Genomic DNA, 20,615 nt, shown 5'->3' on the forward strand with positions numbered 1-20,615 from the left:
GTTCAAGAAACATACCATAAAGGGATGGTACATCATTGGTTATTGGAAGAGTACATTCATTCCAATCCTCTAGTATTCAAGAAACATATCATAAAGGGATGGTACATCATTGGTTATTGGAAGAGTACTTGAAACAATCACCATTCTCTGCTTATGTGCAAGTGCTGAATCCCAGCGCTAGCTGTTTAAGTGTAGAATGCCTAATAACATAGAGTATGCACGAGCGCAAGCCACATTTTCCATATGATACATTATACAATCGTGGCACGCTGTGACGGGGTCCATGATGTTTTTTACACCCGAGGGGGAAAATGGCAACCAAGGCGAAGCTGAGGGTGCCATTTTCCCCCTTAGGACCCCAAAACCCATGGACCCCAAATCACAATTGTTTTGTTATACTTTGGTAACATGATTATTCCTCTTCTCAAAGTTGTGTTGTCATCTTTAAACATTAATTACCAGGAGTATGCCAAATTTAATAGCAGACAATCAGTGATACAGTTGTTCAAACAAGAAACCATTCTTTACTGTTCCCTCGAACCCGTGGTCGTTTCGTACTAAGCGCTGGAAAACGACCAACGCTGGGAATGATCAAGGTGATGTACACCGGTTTACATCACTCATGTTACCCGCCGCGCTGTGCAGCCATGGTACATGTGTATTTGTTGCACAGCACGTGATTGGTTCGCGACCAATCAAACTTCACAGTTTGTTACCAAGGTATAACAACATTGTTTTGTTGGAGAGTACATACATTCCAATGAGTACCCCAGGCACTTCAGTCCTCAGCTTTGCTTGGTTCCCTGATGACCATACTTAGTGTGGCGGTTTATCTCATTCTTCATAATATCAATTTGTACATCAACCTGTGAACATAAGGAAGCATTAATGAAATAAGAACTTACTGGAAATATAAAATATAAATCTTTAAAGGATTCACCTTTATAACTTTATGTAGGCTGATCATGTTTTTAAGTTGATTTATTAACAAAGGGTCCTGTTATAATTTGTAATGGCTCTGAAAATTAATGACTATAACGACAAAAGTTAAGACATGCCCGTATGTTTCAATTTTAAAACGGTAAGGACACCAAGGCATTGTGTGCTTGGAAAAGGGCACCCTATCACGATATTTTAATTTTCAAGGGCACCAAGGCAATGAGTAAGAAGAACATCAGCTTTGGATAATATAATGCATTTTGAGAGACATTTCACTCTGATGTACTGGGGCTATGGAAAAATATATAATTTTTATCCCAAGAAATTTGAATATAAGTAGCTTCATTACAGTAACGCTTCTCAGATTGTGTTCTCCTATCAGGGATTATTCTTCCTTCATGGCAATCGCTCAGGATTTTCAGCAATATCTCAAAAAGGCAACCACCTTTTGTCATGAATTTTTCATGGGTTAGTTTTATTGTGTTGTGTAGGATTGCGACATTTCACAGTTCCAAAAACCAAACGTACACTTTGCCTTTTAAAAACAGTTTTGTGAGTGCATATATCTGCAGTGCTTTAAAAACCAAGTACATTGTATGACATTGCTGCTGTCATAAGTTGAACACTTATTAGTTTGACAATGTCTCACTAATGTGCCAAAGAGAAAAGAAAAGAGAACGACATCGTTTCTTGCATAACGCAAGGCATTGTCGGTAAGAAGGTTGAGGGCGTTATTGTATATAAAAGTTCTAGCAATATTGCTCGATGGCATAGGAAATATGCAAATAGTAAATTGACTCTACCGGTAAGTAATAATACTTGGTTCTTATAAGTACAGTAAAGTAGACCCAAAGAGAAGTATTTCTTTCCACAGAAATGAACTTGTTTCTCACAAAATGAGAATTTTTGTGTACTTCTTTCTACAGAAATGAACATATTTCTCACAAACCAAGCATTAACTGTGGATGTATTTACCTCATTCATTCTGTGATGCAGTTGTGTCTCCTCATCCACCTTCATATACTTCATCATCAGTCCAATAATTCACATCCTTCTTCTTGCTGAAGGTATTATGTTCTGACAGTAACTGTTGGGGTCAAGAAGTTTGAGACTGAGGTTAGACTAGTATACTACGAGCAAGTTCGAGTGGGCACATTTAGTTGACCCGTGATTGACTACTGACTAGCATTGTACATGCGCAATCACTCAAATGACTCACTTTGGAAGTCTAGTCACCTTCAGCCTTTTTGCTATAGTGTCACTGGTTCCCTTCTGCACTTTACACATGTTAGAATTGAACATGCTGTTGGGACCAGGTAAGAAACCATGGGCTCGAGGCTGGTTCCAAATGGTCAACCACAGTGGTCAACCAATGGTCTACCAGCCTGGGTTCGAGTCAACCTTTAATAAACCACGGTGCAAACTCAAACTTGCTCTAGTGTTATGTTGTTGGTGCAATAATGTCTGACATTAAGAAGAGCAAACCAAGACAGGGCAAAACTGTGATTAATGCTTGAACACTGATGAAAACTTGAAAAGCTATGTGGAGAAGAATTACCATCTAAACTCCCACAGTGTTTCAATATGATTCAAACTTGCTCCTTGTCACTGGGTGAGTTCATTGGCCGAGCAGTTCAGATCTACTCTAGAATGAGGAAGGTGGACTACCATCTCAACTGCCTCAGTATTTCAATATGATTCAAACTTGCTCCTTGTCACTGGGTGAGCTCATTGGCCGAGCAGTTAAGATCTACTCTAGAATGAGGAAGGTGGTCTACCATCTTAACTGCCACTGTGTTTCAATATGATTCAAACTTGCTCCTTGTCACTGGGTGAGGTTATTGGCCATTCAGTTAATAGAATCTACTCCCAACAATACAATTTTACTGACAATTCATAAGTCTTCTTTAGTGGTATTGAATCTGTTCTTGCAGATACTTCATGTCTAGAAAGTACAGGATTTTCTTTGGACGAACTAAAACTTTGTCCCTTACATGCTATGTTTACAGAACATTTGTCAGCAATACTTTGAGCAGTAAAATGTTTTTTGACAGGGGACTTGTCTGCATTACTATGCAAATAGTAAATTGACTCCACCGGTTAATAGTAAGACTTGGTTATTATAAGTAGAGTGAAGTAGACCCAAAGAGTTAAAGTATTTCTTTCTACAGAAATGAACTTGTTTCCCACAAACTAAGCATTAACTGTGGATGTATTTACCTCATTCATTCTGTGATGCAGTTGTGTTTCCTCATCCACCTTCATATACTTCATCATCAGTCCAATAGTTCACATCCTTCTTCTCGCTGAAGGTATGATGCTCTGACAGTAACTGTTGGGGTCAAGAAGTTTGAGACTGAGGTTAGACTAATACACTGGGTTTGAGTCAAACCTTTAATTAAAGGCAGTGGACACTATTGGTAATTACTCAAAATAATTATTGGCATAAAACCTTTCTCGGTGACGAGTAATGGGGAGAGGTTGATGATATAAAACATTGTGAGAAACGGCTCCCTCTGAAGTGCCATAGTTTTCGAGAAAGAAGTAATTTTCCACGAATTTGATTTCAAGACCTAAGATTTAGAACTTGAGGTCTCGAAATCGACCATCTAAACGCACACAACTGCGTGTGACAAGGGTTATTTTTCTTTCATTATTATCTCGCAACTCCGATGATCGGTTGAGCTGAAATTTTCACAGGTTTGTTATTTTATGTAGATGTTGAGATACACCAACTGTGGAGGCTAGTCTTTGACAATTACCAATAGTGTCCACTGCCTTTAACCATGGTGCACACTGGAACCTGCTCTAGTACGATGTTGTTGGTGCAATAAGGGTTGACATTCAGAAGAGCAAACCAAGACAGGGCAAAACTGCGATAAATGCTTGAACACTGACGAACAAACGAGGTCCACACAATGTACGTACTTGAACAACTATGTGGAAGATGAACTAACATCTCAACACATGGGACCAACGGCTCTAGGTCCCAGCCTAAGGACTGCAATGGTTAAGTGTCTTGATTAAGGACACAAGTGTCACGGCTGGGGATTTGAACTCACACTCTGGTGATCAGAAACACCTGAGTTTGAATTTAATGCTCTTAACCGCTCGGCTACGACATTTCCACACTGGGTGAGCTCATCTTGGTGGGCTCATTGGCCTAGCCGTTAAGATCTACTCCCAACAATACAATTTTACTGACAATGCACAAGTCTTCTTAAGTGGCATTGAACCTGTACATGCGGATATTTTGTGTCCAGGAAGCACAGGATTTTGCTTGAAGGAACTTAAACTTTGTCCATTTTACATGTTACGTTTAACAAATATTTATCAGCAATACTCTCAGCAGCAGAATGTTGACAGTGTATTTGTCTGCATTTCTATTCCTCGACTCTTAGACACACCAACGCAGGTTCTCAAGGTCAAGTGGTTAAGAGCACCACATTCAAGTTCGAGTGGTTAAGCCATCGAAGTGCGGGTTTGAATCCTGGTCTTGACAGTTGTGTCCTGGAGCAAGATATCTCACTTTAATTGCTTCTCTGCAACCTGGAGTATAAATGGGTACCTGCGAGGGTAGTGGTGGATATTGTGTATGAAAAGGCCTTTCCAATGCTACAACTGCCCCGGTTTATACTCCCCAGGAAGCTGAAAAACTAAAGGAGTGGTATCTGCCCAATGACCTAGGGTTGATTTCACAAAGAGTTAGGACTAGTCCTAAGACATATTAAAAACGTATAGCTATTCTTCGTCCTAACTCGTTATAAGACTAAGACTAGTCCTAACTCTTTGTGAAATCCTCCCCAGGGCACTTATGTAAAGTGCATTGAGACTGTTATTGTGAAATAATTTGCGATATAAGAACTATTATTATGGTTCCTCTCATCTCCTACCTGATTTCTTTGGTCTAGTTCATGCTCCAGCAATGACATCATCTCCTTCAACTTTAGACTCCCACACTCCTCATCCTCAAGACACTGAACTAGACTTGAGTTCTCCTTCTGTAAAGAACAAAGATGAGAAAGAGTAAGATGAGGTGAAAGTGAAATCCAGTAGAATTCCAACCAATGATGATCCTTACACCATGTTTAGAATCTCATTCATGAGAACCATCTTCTGTCTGAGGTTCATTTTTCTCCCCACAGCACTCAGTGAGTATACATCGCTTATGAATGAGAGGGGCAAAGTAAATAACGGTTATTCATTAGCCTGGCTATCATGGGCAGCGCTGTATCGATGAGCTGCAAATTGGTACTGCAAACCAAGTATCAAATCGTACTTTGAACTGTAGTTGTTTGTGATCTGCTAGTTTAGTAGAAACTGTTTTATAAACATCAAGGTCGATTCATAATTGTTTTACCTTGTTAAAGGCAGTGGACACTATTGGTAATTACTCAAAATAATTATTGCCATAAAACCTTACTTGGTAAAAAGTAATGGGGAGAGGTTGATAGTATAAAACATTGTGAGAAACAGCTCCCTCTGAAGTGACATAGTTTTTGAGAAAGAAGTAATTTTCCACGAATTTTATTTCGAGACCTCAAGTTTAGACCTTGAGGTCTCGAAATCAAGCATCTGAAAGCACACAACTTCGTGTGACAAGGGTGTTTTTTTCTATTTAGTTTTGTCTGTTTGGCGCGCCATAGGCCTTCTCTCTAATTTGCATTTTATGCTTTCCTTGCGTCAGAGATGCACCCATACCATTGTGTTTGATAGTCTAACTCATTCAAGCGTACCCCTATATAAATGAAGCGCTTTCTCAGCTTCCCCATTCAGGTGATTTCACAAACACACCGAGTATCATCTATCTTTGCCAATAATACTTTAAACCTGACATGTCTACTTCAAGCGACCACGTACAAACTGCCGAAATTTTTGACAAGTTTAAAGACTATTTCGACGCTAAGTTTAGCGCTATCAACAAAACACCTAATGACTCTACAGCGCTGAAAGAACTAAAACTCAAACTTGAAGCCAAAGATCTGTCAAGACCAGGCAATATCGCCCAGTACGAATTCTGCGGACAACTCAAGATTGTGCTTTGCAAAATCCAATCTGCCTTGACCATCGATATCAACATCGAAGCAGCCCTACAAGCCGTACAAGAAGGGACAACCCTGATTTCTGAAAGAAAGCAGAAAGTTCGAATAGCCGACTCCAGCAAGGCCGGCTGGGGTACCGTGTCACATCTAGACAAAACCAACGTCGACAAACTGACTGCTGAACAGCAGAAAAAGGTGCTCGTCGCAGAGGAAGCTGCTTTAAAAGATATAGAGTCGCGCAAGCGGCGACGGAATGAGGCTCCGCAACACCAGCAGAGTGGTTCTAGGCCAACATTTGGTAATCCTGATCGCCATCTTTTTCGAGGTATTGTAAAGCGATTTGTTAAACCCCTACCTATTATTCTTTGTCAATTTTCAAAGGCCGTTTGTGATCCCACCATTATCCCATGCTGTAAATAAATAATTTGAATCAAATCCTATTGCCTCCTTTTTCTTTTATTATGGCGTGTCCATTAACACCAAACTGTTTTTCATGCGTATGAGCGTAGCGAAGTAGCATGAAAATTTAGTTTTGTCTGTTTGGCGCGCCATAGGCCTTCTCTCTAATTTGCATTTTATGCTTTCCTTGCGTCAGAGATGCACCCATACCATTGTGTTTGATAGTCTAACTCATTCAAGCGTACCCCTATATAAATGAAGCGCTTTCTCAGCTTCCCCATTCAGGTGATTTCACAAACACACCGAGTATCATCTATCTTTGCCAATAATACTTTAAACCTGACTTAGTGCCCTCCCACCCTCCCGATCCCCGGGCAAAGGGTTTAAATTAATTAAAATATTTTATTTAGTATTTCCAGTCGCCGTTTTTCTTTCTCTCTTTTTTTTCAAAATTGTGTTTTTTCAGGCATGCCGTCTTTTGAGTCGTGCTTCTCCTGTGGAATGTCTGGCCATTGGTCCAGAAATTGCCCCTACTCCTTTGATTCCAACACCTACTCACGTTAACGAAATCAGGCAAGACCCACACCAGCCGTCCCTTTCACCAGGCAGAGACCTCCATTCCCATCATGGCACGCCCCATCCTACCAGTTCCAGAGAGCATTGCCCCAAGCAGGCAACCAGGGAATTGCCCCGACAGGGTCTTTTGATACCGCCAGTACCAGCACCGCCTCAACATTGCCAAAGGCACAGTAAAGACAATATTCGCAATAAGTTTGATGACGTTCTAAAGGTACATTGTTTTCCTGAAAAGGCATCCTTACAGTCTGATAATTTACCAGTTAAAGGGAGACTAAAACAACATGTTCAATTCTGGCGTGATATAGGTTCCCCTGACATGATTTTATCAATAATCAAGCAAGGTTATGTAATCCCTTTTGAAGAGGAACCCCCTCCTATGTTTTTCAGGAATAATAAGTCGGCCTTACGCGAGGCCAAATTTGTAACAGATACCATTTTAGATTTACTGGCTTCTTCCCGTATTTCAGAAAAATCTCATCCTTCTTACGTGAACAGCCCTTTATCTGTCTCATGCTCAGCTTCGAAGAAAAATAGACTTATTCTTGATCTCAGCGTTCTCAACAAATTCATACCAAAAACGCGCTTTAAATTGGACGACTGGAAATCGGGTATTCAATTTCTGTCACAGAATGCTCTCATGGTTACATTCGATTTAAAATCGGGCTACCATAATTTTGACATTGCCCCTGCCTCCCAATGCTATCTGGGATTTTCTTGGTCTATTAACGGGGTAGTCAGACATTTCGAATTTACAGTTTTGCCTTTCGGGCTCAAATCCGCTCCTTACATATTTACCAAAGCTCTGAAACCTTTGGTCACCCACTGGAGGTCATGTGGAGTTTTAATAGCTCTCTACTTGGATGATGGTTTCATTGTCATCCCTAGACCAAAGGAATCTTCAAAACACAACCAGATTGCCTTAAACATCTCTAACCACATTCGTTCTGATCTTTTAGAAGCAGGTTTTGTATACAATATTTCTAAGAGTATTTGGAGCCCTGTATTTACTATTGATTGGTTAGGTATGAGATGGGACACTGCACAGGGCACACTTAAGATTCTTGATCGTAGGATTGTTAAGATTAATAAATCCATTGATTTTCTTCTACAGCAATATACACCTCTCACAATAAGAGATTTGCATTCATTCGTAGGCCAAATTATTTCGTTGTCCCCCGTTGTTGGTAGTATTTCTAGATTAATGACTCGTCACTGTCAAATGACAATCGCAGCCGCCTTTGATGAAAACGTTCCAGTCGTTCTTACAGATTTCTGTCTTTCTGAAGTTAAGTTTTGGAGAGCTAATGCCAAAATTTTGAATGTTCGTTTTGTTTTCGCTCACCAAGTTGTTAACAAGATAATTTGCTCAGATGCCAGCTCCACAGGTGCGGGTGGTATAATCTGTAACGAGGTTCACACAGCCCACAAATTGTGGACTAACACAGATTTCAATTTGATTCAAACTTGCTCCTTGTAACTGGGTGAGCTTATTGGACTAGCAGTTAATATCTACCCTCAACAATACAATTTTACTGACAATGCACAAGTCTTCTTTAGTGGTATTGAAACTGTACTTGCATGTATTGTGTGTCTAGGAAGCACAGGAATTTGTTGTAATGAACTTAGAACTTTGTCCCTTACATGTTAAAGCCATTATACACTTTCGGTACAGAACAACAACAAAAGTTCACATATTTACAAATAATTTACAGGGTTTACAGAAGGTAATGGTGAAAGACTTCTCTTGAAATATTGTTTCATGAAATGCTTTACTTTTTGAGAAAACATTAAAACAATATCAATTCTCGATAGCGTGAATTACAGATTTATTTTAAACACATGTCATGACACGGCGAAACGTGCGGAAACAAGAGTGGGTTTTCCCATTATTTTAGACTCTGATGACCGATTGAGCTTAAAGTTTCACAGGTTGGTTATTTTATATATAAGTTGTGATACACGAAGTGTGGGACTTGGACAATACTGTTTACTGAAAGTGTAAAATGGCTTAACTTAAAAGAATATTTATCAGCAATACTCTCAGCAGCAGAATGTTGACAGTGTATTTGTCTGCATTCCTATTCCTCGACTCTTAGACACACCATTGCAGGTTCTCATGGTCCAGTGGTTAAGAGCACCAACTTCAAGTTCTGGGTTCAAATCCTTGTGATGACAGTTATGTCTTGGAGCAGGAAACACTACAATTGCTTTTCTTCCCTCAGGAGTATAAATGGATTTCTACTACGGTACTGGTGAATATTGTGTAAGAAAAAGCATTTGAAATACTACAACTGCCCGGGTTTTATACATCCAAGGGAGCTGGTAACGGCCCAATGACCAGGGCACTTATGTAAAGCGCATAAAGACTGTTGTTGTGAAATGCGCGATATAAGAACGTTTGATTATTATTATGGTTGCTCTCATCTCCTACCTGATTTCTTTGGTCTAGTTCATGCTCCAGCAGTGACATCATCTGCTTCAGCTTTAGACTCCCACACTCCTCATCCTCAAGACACTGAACTAGACTTGAGTTCTCCTTCTGTAAAGAACAAAGATGAGAAAGAGTGAGATGAGGTGAAAGTGAAATCCAGTAGAATTCCAACCAATGATGATCCTTACACCATGTTCAGAATCTCATTCATGAGAACCATCTTCTGTCTGAGGTTCATTTTTCTCCCCACAGCACTCAGTGAGTATACATCGCTTATCAGACATGAATGAGAGGGGCTAAGTAAATAATGGTTATTCATTAGCCTGGCTATCATGGGCAGCGCTGTATCGATGAGCTGCAAATTGGTACTGCAAACCAAGTATCAAATCGTACTTTGAACTGTAGTTGTTTATGTGATCTGCTAGTTTATTAGAAACTGTTTTATAAACATCAAGGTCGATTCATAATTGTTTTACCTTGTTAAAGGCAGTGGACACTATTGGTAATTACTCAAAATAATTATTGCCATAAAACCTTACTTGGTAAAAAGTAATGGGGAGAGGTTGATAGTATAAAACATTGTGAGAAACGGCTCCCTCTGAAGTGACATAGTTTTTGAGAAAGAAGTAATTTTCCACGAATTTTAATTCGAGACCTCAAGTTTAGAACTTAAGGTCTCGAAATCAAGCATCTGAAAGCACACAACTTCGTGTGACAAGGGTATTTTTTCTTTCATAGTTATCTCGCAACTCCGACGACCGATCGCGCTCAAAATTTCACAGGTTTGTTTTTTTATGCATATGTTGAGATACACCAAGTGAGAAGACTAGTCTTTGACATTTACCAATAGTGTCCACTGGCTTTAACAGTTAATATTATTGTCTTTGGTGAAGACACTTGCAGATTGAGGATCATTGAAAGGGTATTTCTAATATACCAATCAAACTTCACAGTTTGTTACCAAGGTATAACAACATTGTTTTGTTGGAGAGTACATACATTCCAATGAGTACCCCAGGCACTTCAGTCCTCAGCTTTGCTTTGTTCTCTGATGACCATACTTAGTGTGGCGGTTTATCTCATTCTTCATAATATCAATTTGTACATCAACCTGTGAACATAAGGAAGCATTAATGAAATAAGAACTTACTGGAAAATATAAAATCTAAATCTTTTAAGGATTCACCTGTATAGCTAATGTAGCTTTAGATAGGCTGATCATGTTTTTAAGTTGATTTATTAACAAAGGGTCCTGTTATGATTTGTAATGGCTCTGAAAATTAATGACTATAACGACAAAAGTTAAGACATGCCCGTATGTTTCAATTTTAAAACGGTAAGGACACCAAGGCACTGTGTGCTTGGAAAAGGGCACCCTATCAGGATATTTTAAATTTCAAGGTCACCAAGGCAATGAGTAAGAAGAACATAAGCTTTGAGAGGCATTTTGAGAGACATTTCATTTTGAGGTACTGGGGTTATAGAAAAATATATCATTTTTATCCAAAGAAATTTGAATATAAGGAGCATCATCACAGTAACGCTTCTCAGATTGTGTTCTCCTATCAGGGATTATTCTTCCTTCATGGCAGTCGCTCAGGATTTTCAGCGATATCTCAAAAAGGCGACCACCTTTTGTCATGAATTTTTCATGGGTTAGTTTTATTGTGTTGTGTACACTCTGCCTTTTAAAAACAGTGTTGTGAGTGCATATATCTGCAGTGCTTAAAACCAAGTACATTGTATGACATTGCTGCTGTCATAAGTTGAAGACTTATTAGTTTGACAATGTCTCACTGATGTGCCAAAGAGAAAAGAAAAGAGAACGGCATCGTTTCTTGCATAACGCGAGGCATTGTCGGTAAGAAGGTTGAGGGCGCTATTGTATGTAAAAGTCTAAGCAATATTGCTCGATGGCATAGGAAATATGCAAATAGTAAGTTGACTCTACCGGTAAGTAATAATACTTGGTTTTTATAAGTAGAGTGAAGTGGACCCAAAGAGTTAAAGTATTTCTTTCTACAGAAATGAACTTAATTCTCACAAACTAAGCATTAACTGTGGATGAATTTACCTCATTCATTCTGTGATGCAGTTGTGTCTCCTCATCCACCTTCATATACTTTATCATCAGTCCAATAGTTCACATCCTTCTTCTCACTGAAGGTATTGTGCTCTGACATGTAACTGTTGGGTGTAAAGAAGTTTAAGACTGATGTTAGACTAATACACTGGGTTTGAGTCAAACCTTTAATTAAAGGCAGTGGACACTATTGGTAATTACTCAAAACAGTTATTGGCATAAAACCTTTCTCGGTGACGAGTAATGGGGAGAGGTGGATGATATAAAACATTGTGAGAAACGGCTCCCTCTGAAGTGCCATAGTTTTCGAGAAAGAAGTAATTTTCCACGAATTTGATTTCAAGACCTCAGATTTAGAACTCGAGGTCTCGAAATCGACCATCTTAACGCACACAACTGCGTGTGACAAGGGTTATTTTTCTTTCATTATTATCTCGCAACTTCGATGATCGATTGAGCTTAAATTTTCACAGGTTTGTTATTTTATGTATATGTTGAGATACACCAACTGTGGAGGCTAGTCTTTGACATTTACCAATAGTGTCCACTGCCTTTAACCATGGTGCACACTCGAACCTGCTCTAGTGTGATGTTGTTGGTGCAATAAGGGTTGACATTAAGAAGAGCAAACCAAGACAGGGCAAAACTGTGATAAATGCTTGAACACTGACGAACAAACGAGGTCCACACAATGTACGTACTTGAACAACTATGTGGAAGATAAACTAACATCTCAACACATGGGACCAACGGCTCTAGGTCCCAGCCTAAGGACTGCAATGGTTAAGTGTCTTGATTAAGGACACAAGTGTCACGGCTGGGGATTTGAACTCACACTCTGGTGAACAGAAACACCAGAGTTTGAATTTAATGCTCTTAACCGCTCGACCACGACATTTCCACACTGGGTGAGCTCATCTGGGTGAGCTTATTGGACTAGCAGTTAATATCTACCCTCAACAATACAATTTTACTGACAATGCACAAGTCTTCTTTAGTGGTATTGAACCTGTACATGCGGATATTTTGTGTCCAGGAAGCACAGGATTTTGCTTGAAGGAACTTAAACTTTGTCCATTTTACATGTTACGCTTAACAAATATTTATCAGCAATACTCTCAGCAGCAGAATGTTGACACTGGACTTGTCTGCATTTCTATTCCTCGACTCTAAGACACACCATCGCAGGTTCTCAAGGTCAAGTGGTTAAGAGCACCACATTCAATGTTCAAGTTCGGGTGGTTAAGCCATCGAAGTGCGGGTTTGAATCCTGGTCATGACAGTTGTGTCCTCGAGCAGGATATCTCACTTTAATTGCTTCTCTTCAGCCAGTAGTATAAATGGGTACCTGCGGGAGTTGGTGGGTATTGTGTATAAAAAGGCCTTTCCAATGCTACAACTGCCCTGGTTTACACTCCCCAGGAATCTGAGAAAAATTAAAGGAGTGGTATCGGCCCAATGACCTAGGGTTGATTTCACAAAGAGATAGGACTAGTCCTAACTATGGACTAGTCCTAAGACATATTAAAAACGTATAGCTATTCTTCGTCCTAACTCGTTATAAGACTAAGACTAGTCCTAACTCTTTGTGAAATCCACCCCAGGGCACTTATGTAAAGTGCATTGAGACTGTTATTGTGAAATAATTTGCGATATAAGAACTATTATTATTATTATGGTACCTCTCATCTCCTACCTGATTTCTTTGGTCTAGTTCATGATCAAGCAGTGACATCATCTGCTTCACACTCCTCATCCTCAAGACACTGAACTAGACTTGAGTTCTTCTTCTGTAAAAACAAAACAAAGAAAGATTAAGATGAAGGCAAAACCCCCTAATAAACTGTCACCAGGAGCACAATTATCCTTATCCAAAGTTAAAGGCAGTGGACACTATTGGTAATTTCTGAAAATAATTATTATCATAAGACCTTTCTTGATTCCAAGTAATGGGGAGAGGTTGATGGTATAAAACATTGTGAGAAACGGCTCCCTCTGAAGTGTCATAGTTTTCGAGAAAGAAGATATTTTCCACGAATTTGATTTCGAGACCTCAAGTTTAGAAATCAACCATCTAATCGCACACAACTTCGTGTGAGAAGGGTTATTTTTTTTTCATTATTATCTCGCAACTTTGATGACCGATTGAGCTCAAATTTTCACAGGTTTGTTGTTTTATGAATATGTTGAGATACACTAACTGTGAAGGCTAGTCTTTGACAATAACCAATACTGTCCACTGCCTTTAATATCATTCAAACTTGCTTCTTGTCACTGGAGGAGCTAATTGGCCTAGCAGCCAAGATCTACTCTAGAATAAGGAAAATGTTACTTGGCAGTGGATTTGTCTGCACTCCTATTTCTTTACTCTAAGACACACCACATGGTTCCTCTCATCTCTCATACCTGATTTATTCGGTCTAGTTCATGCTCCAGCAGTGACATCACCTGCTTTATAGCTTTAGACTCCCACGCTCCTCATCCTCAAGACACTGAACTAGACTTGAGTTCTCCTTCTGTAAAGAACAAAGATGAGAAAGAGTAAGATGAGGTGAAAGTGAAATCCAGTAGAATTCCAACCAATGATGATCCTTACACCATGTTCAGAATCTCATTCATGAGAACCATCTTCTGTCTGAGGTTCATTTTTCTCCCCACAGGACTCTGAAAGCAGTGAGTGTACAGCGCTTATCACACATCAATGAGAGGGTCAAACCAATATTATAAGATTATTCATTATCCCAGCCAGGCTATCATGGGCAGCGCTGTATTGATACTTCTTGTCACTTAATGAGCTGCAAAACATTGCTGATGGTTACATTTGAATTGGTTTATAGGGAAATTTTTCGATTCATCCAGGATTGATGTCGATGGAAGGACACAGGGTTTGGGGGGGGGGGGCAATTGAAAAAGTGTCCCCCACCCTTTATAAAGTGGGGGACATGTGTCCCCCACTTCGCCCACAGGATTGATGCCCATGGCAGGACACAGGGTTTGGTCTTACACAAAGCACAATGCAATACTTGAGCTTCATGATAAAGGTGGTCAAACACATCGGGGGAGGGGAACACTTGATATTGTGTCCCCCACCCTTCACACCCCCCCCCCTTTTTTTAAGCTGGGGGGGGGGGGGCAATCTGTCACTGATGAAGCCTTTACAGCAGTGGGGACGGGGCCTCGCTGAAGGGCTCGGGAAAATTTTGCATTTTAAATTCATTTGAGGGGGGACACTTGACATAGTGTCCCCCACCATTCAAACAGTGGGGGGACACCCCCAGAAACGATGCCCATGAGCTTCATGATAAAGGCGGTCAACAAAACATGGGCGGGACATTTGTTATTATGTACCCTACCACTGCCCCCCTCCCCAGACTCTGATTGACACCCACGTTATTATGTAGTACTGATAGGCCTATAGGTAATTGAGATTCCGTGGTGCACTCAGCAGCCACTGCCAGAAACACTGGGGCAAACCCCTTCTCTTAGCTTTAAGTGTAATAACTGCCTTCGATTTCATCAAATTCGTCCTAACTTATATGATTAATCTTAGGCTTTCAGACTAGTTAAGTTCCATTACCTTAGACATCTACGTATAGGATACATTGAGCACATGTATCCTTATAAGGACAAGTTACTCGTCCTAACTCGAGATATGTACATATATGTAGGATTAATCCTAGCGTTTCGTAAAATCGGCTTACATTACATAGCACCGGACCCACGACCCTTTGTTGCTATGGGTGCGGCATTGTACTGACTGAGTACACAGTGCTTACTACACATCTGTGTAAGGTAAACAAAAAATAATATGTTCATCACGAATGCAATTGTGGCACCCGCTACTAACACATACATGCAGGATTTGAACTGCCTCTATCCACTAGGGTCTAGTGGTAAGACATTGCCAATGGATTTTTTTTCACAGCATTCAAGAAAGTACTGAGGCAAGAGTGCTTATTAGAGTAAGAGTATTAGAACTAAAAGTAATTTTAGTAAAGCCAATTAGTTATAGCAGCTAGTAGTTTCCCTTGAAGTCTGTAGTGACTTATCGATAAATACAAGTCATGCAACAGCAGTTGATTTTGTACATTTCTTTATATTTGTGACATGCAACAGCAGTTGACTTTCTCATGTGCTTTAGTTTTTCATAGGCAATGTCATCTTGTTTTGTGAGTTCACTGGTCGAGGATGGTTTCTGATGCAACAGTTCTCTGCTCCTACCGTTTGACTTTATAATTTTATTTAAGCTTCAGTTAGGGTAATCTGCAACCTCGTTCCCAAGGATGATCGATCTCGCCGCGCCATCTTTTCCCAGCACGACTAGCTCGATCATAACCCCTGAAAGTGTAACTAGAAAATATCTAAATATAAGGGATATTACAATTAGTCCTGTGGTTGATCCGTTCTGTGTTGGGCGTTAGTCGCGCACACGCTGGATGTGCTGTGTGTAATAAAAGTAATACACTTGCATTGGCGTTCAGTGTTGCGTGTTGCGTGACAAATAAAGTGAATACGCTCATCTTAATACACACGCGTTTCGGCAGTTTAATGGCGCCCATTTTGATATGTCAGCGGACGTGAAAGCAACAAATGCTTGCGAAAACCATTTTCTTAAAATAATGTGTTAACCCCTGGGCCTGATGACGACGCTACCTATTGATTGACATCCATTTCGGTTGGAACAACCTTGTTTTAAAAACTAAATCAAAACTACAATTTGTTATACATTTTGCTTTGTGCGCAGCGCCAATTATAACCACAAAGGGATGAACGGCATGCCGCATGTTAGAATTTAGAAAGTGGGTGACCGGACCATGATGATCGGACGGTCTCCGTGTGCAATTTTCAAAAAAAAAAAAAAAAAACCAAAACCCACAGTTTTGGACGATCTTATCCCCAAATTATGGCCCTAAATATTACTTTTTCCATCAAAAACCATTTCCATGAATTGGTGTTCCGACGTTAAGAACTTCGTTTGTAATAAAATAATCAAGATTCATCGATCGGTAATGCACCGAACAATATTTATTTATCAATGAACTTTGCCCTGCATCGCGCAAGCCCTCAATGGGCAAAAGTCAACATCGAGGCTGTACATTGTACCATTCTGTACATGCGTGCAGCACACTGTATAGCATTTCTTTGTCAGTTTGTGAGCGTGTTTATTGTGTTGGAGTCTATCAATGGCCAATAACAGCGTACGGACTGTTCATGCACTATGCTTGCAGTGGGTATTCCCATGGTCTGGGGGTCGTCGACGTGTGCGTGGTGTGTGTGCATTGGTTGGTTGATGCACTCGGCATACGAACCATGTGGCCGTGTGTACATCGTGTTTTAACGCTTGTTTACGATTGCATTCCTGATTCTATGATTTTGAAGTCGACTCTGGCTTTTCAGGTACTCGTTTGATCTTATTAAATGCAGTCTTAAAATAGTCTCTTTGTCCTTTTTTGGGCAGGGCAGCCAATAATTTTAGCAGGGCGGCCAATTCTTTGGCAGGGCGGCCTAAATTTTAGGAGGGCGGCTCGCCCTCCCAATTTACGCGTGTGGAGAACACTGACTTCCATTTGTAAACATTTGACCAGTCTCTCATTGGTTTCCCTCTATGTGTACCTCTAAAACAAAACACCCCCATCCCTTAAAGGGAAGGTACAAGTTTGGTAATTACTCAAAACAAATATTAACTTAAAAACTGACTTGGTAATGAGCATTGGAGAGCTGTTGATAGTATAAACATTGTGAGAAACGGCTCCCTCTGAAGTAGCGTAGATTTTGAGAAAGAGGTAATTTCTCACTAAAATATTAAAAGACTTCTAGCCAGATGTCTTTCATTCCTATCTGAAAACACACAGGGTGTTTTTTCTTTCATCATTTTCTCGAACTTCGATGACCAATTGACCCCAAATTGTCACAGGCTTGTTATTTTATGCTTATGCTGGGATACACCCACCAAGTGAGAAGACTGGTCTTTGAAAATTATCAAACGTGTTTAGTGTATTTAAAGAGATAAATTATAAAATATTCTAAACTCCCCCCACCTGACATGCCTGAGGTATACTGGAGATGTTGCTGGTCAATATGTAGTGTGATTGTGTGAGGCTCAGGCTGGATCCTCAGCAAGGTTCCACATCTTGGCATTGAAGCGCCCAACACCAGTCCATAGTCTCTTGAGTCTCATCCATTCCAGATGCATCAAACTGACGACCAAACTAATCTATGGAAACAACAATGTTTACAGAGAAAATCATAAAATAAAAAGTTTGCTAATTGTTGTGCACCGTTACACATAGCTTTAAAGGCAGTGGTCACTATTGGTAATTGTCAATGACTAGTCTTTTCTCTTGGTATATCTCAACATCCACGTCTGCACAAAATAACCAACTTGTAAAAGTAGAGCTCAATTGTTTGTCGAAGTTGCGAGATAATAATGAAAGAAAAATACACCCTTTAAGTTGTATGGTTTCTGACGCTTGATTTCGAGACCTCAAATTAATTCTAAATCTAAAGTCTCGAAATCAAATTTGTGGAAAATTACTTCTTTCTCAAAAACTACGTCACTTCAAAGGGAGCCGTTTCTCACAATGTTTTATACGTCAACCTCTCCCCATTACTTGTTACCAAGTAAGGTTTTATGCTAATAATTGCATTTTGAGTTATTTCCAACAGTCGTCAACTGCCTTTAACATCCGACGTCACTCTTTAATAATAATAATAATAAGACTTGTAATGCGCACATATCCACCCTGCTGGGTGTTCAAGGCGCAGTAAAACCAAAAACAAAACAAAAACAAAACACAACACAAAGAAAAACAGACACAACAAAATTAGTCATTGAAAACCTGTGACATAAGATAAGTTATGAGAAGAGACTTGAATTTTGCGGTACAAAGACAAGATCGAAGATTAAGTGGTAGAGAGTTCCAGATGCGTGGCGCGACTGAAGAAAAAAGAAAAGAAAAAAAGGCTCATAACAAACACCAGAGAGTGGACTGTAGCAAAGGATAATCCCTGTCAATCTTTACCTTTCACCTACATTCATTTCACATAGAGATACATGTACACCGTCAAACTCTACACCAACATTACATGCAAGTACACGCACACATGCATGTACATGTACTGTACATAACACACACCCAGACACAGCATGCAGACGACCAAAAGTAAGCTTTCCATATCAGTGTTTTGATTGGTTCAAGGTGATGTTTGTCAGCTACACAAACATTGCCTCTGGCCAATCAAAACACAGATACGGTAAGCTTTTAGTCACTGCACGTTTATCCAATGACATCATTGTAAGCAATGGAATCACTGATTCTGAATAGCAATGTACCAGTCTTTATCCTATGTTGCGGATAAAGACAGCCCGGACTAGTCTAGGTTACACAAACCGATCAGCCTTCCATGTATGTTTGACAGTGTGAGGGCGCTCTATATATACCAATTACTTCCCCGGGGTATGTGATTATCATCAAGTTTCTGTCACTTCTGTGCATGGGGTAGTTTTAACCCTTCCAATACCATTGTCGAGTTTACTCGACTGCGCAATGCAAGCGCTTCCTTACCATTGTCGAGAAAACTCGACCATGCGTTGTGTAGTCGCTCCGTCCCAATGAGAAAACTCGACAGAAAAAAGCATTGCCTTTGAGAGATTGTATTTAATTTGTTTGGCGCCCTCTGTTGTTAGGTTTTATATAGACTGGTTGCTTGTTTACCAAGCATTGCAATGGTATGTATTGTATAGCGGGTCGCCATTATGATTTTCCGAGAAAAGTACACCTCAAGATTTCACGCTTCCGTTTTTTTTTCGTCAAAAATCACCATCATGTCTGCTCATTGCACGGAGGTTTTGGCTTGAATGTTTGCCTATAGTGACTCTATAAAAAGACTTGGGAAGTTCTATCAAAGTATCTAGTGAACATTTGGCAACAAATCGTGGTATTTCGTCGCCAGACATGCAGTCAGATGATGACAAAACCGGACTATATACCAACGGTAGCTAACTGTACCGAGCACGTCACTTGTTCAACGCAGTGGGTCTGGGCGTGCATGGCGGGCGGGCCTGGACCCACTCGTGCTGGTCGAAGTGACCATGGTAGCTGAACACTTTCAAAACAGATAAGATTTTTCAGCAAAATAGGTTCCGACTATGGTACAAATGGAAATAGAAGCCTATAATAAAAACGGTTATATTTTTTGAGAAGTTTTTACAAACTTTTCTTGAGGAAAAATAGGTTGAAAATCTTGTTGTTTTTCTTGAGACAGAAATCCCGAATAAAAATATAAGTATTTTTTTTCAGCCAGAAATCTTGCAAACAAAATTAAGAAAATATATACAAATTTGACATCGTAGGAAAGGTCATTTCATATGCTACAAATTGCATGCACAAAGTTTTTCAAAAAAATAATGTCTTTCCACAGAAAATCAAGATTGAAAACAGTACACACTGCAAATTGCGTTATATTTTTTTTAGTGTGAAAAAATACGGTACACAGCATTGTGACCTTTGTCAACAATGCGGTATCCGGTTGGGCGCTTGCAATAAACAATGTGGTATTGAAAGGGTTAAGTTGCTTCAATTCATGTAGGTGGGTTATAAATGCTCAGCTTTAAAAGTCTTATATTTGTTCGTAAAGGCAGACGGAAAGTGGCTTGACGCTCCACCATGCCATGGTGATTAGGCTGTTTTCCTGGTACATTGTAGGAATAATCTACATAACAACAGGTAACACGCCAATACAATTCACAGTATGCAAGAGACATACCAACTATTCCCCCACAAGCAAAGACTGCTTCAAATATTCATTCATACCCAAAACAGTATTAAATGTGTAAAAATTAGTTAATTATTTTTTTATTTTTTTAATTGTCGGATTTTAATTTTCTGTTGCTGTTTAAAGTCACCTGGAAATATAATTTTTATTTTTTCAAATATAAGAGTATATATTTAGGAACAATAAACAGTTTTTTTAGTAATTGTTTGTCACGATTTATATGTTTAAAACATAGATGAAGTTGTTTGGGGGGTTGACTCTGCCTACCCCTTTTGTGACGTCAATCGAGGCCGACTTCGCCTTGATGCATATAGTAAACACACGTGCAAAGTACCGAAGTCCAAGTTGTGAGTTTGTAGGTTTCTAA

General features: G+C 39.7%; 2 long non-coding RNA genes across 2 annotated transcripts; both read right to left on the reverse strand.

Moving 5' to 3' along the window:
• Nucleotides 1-671: 671 nt before the first annotated feature.
• On the reverse strand, nucleotides 672-10,493 carry LOC117300918. The gene is made up of 6 exons (XR_004520238.1): nucleotides 10,390-10,493; nucleotides 9,391-9,498; nucleotides 4,833-4,940; nucleotides 3,160-3,271; nucleotides 1,915-2,026; nucleotides 672-866 (listed from the first exon to the last, which is right to left on the reverse strand). It is a non-coding gene; the product is annotated as an uncharacterized LOC117300918 (long non-coding RNA).
• A 979-nt stretch (nucleotides 10,494-11,472) lies between these two features.
• LOC117300920 lies at nucleotides 11,473-14,122 on the reverse strand. Its single transcript, XR_004520239.1, has 3 exons — nucleotides 13,880-14,122; nucleotides 13,170-13,263; nucleotides 11,473-11,577 (listed from the first exon to the last, which is right to left on the reverse strand). It is a non-coding gene; the product is annotated as an uncharacterized LOC117300920 (long non-coding RNA).
• Nucleotides 14,123-20,615: the final 6,493 nt, after the last annotated feature.

Source organism: Asterias rubens, chromosome 16, assembly GCF_902459465.1.
Source record: "Asterias rubens chromosome 16, eAstRub1.3, whole genome shotgun sequence".
In the NCBI taxonomy this organism is placed as follows: Eukaryota; Metazoa; Echinodermata; class Asteroidea; order Forcipulatida; family Asteriidae; genus Asterias; species Asterias rubens.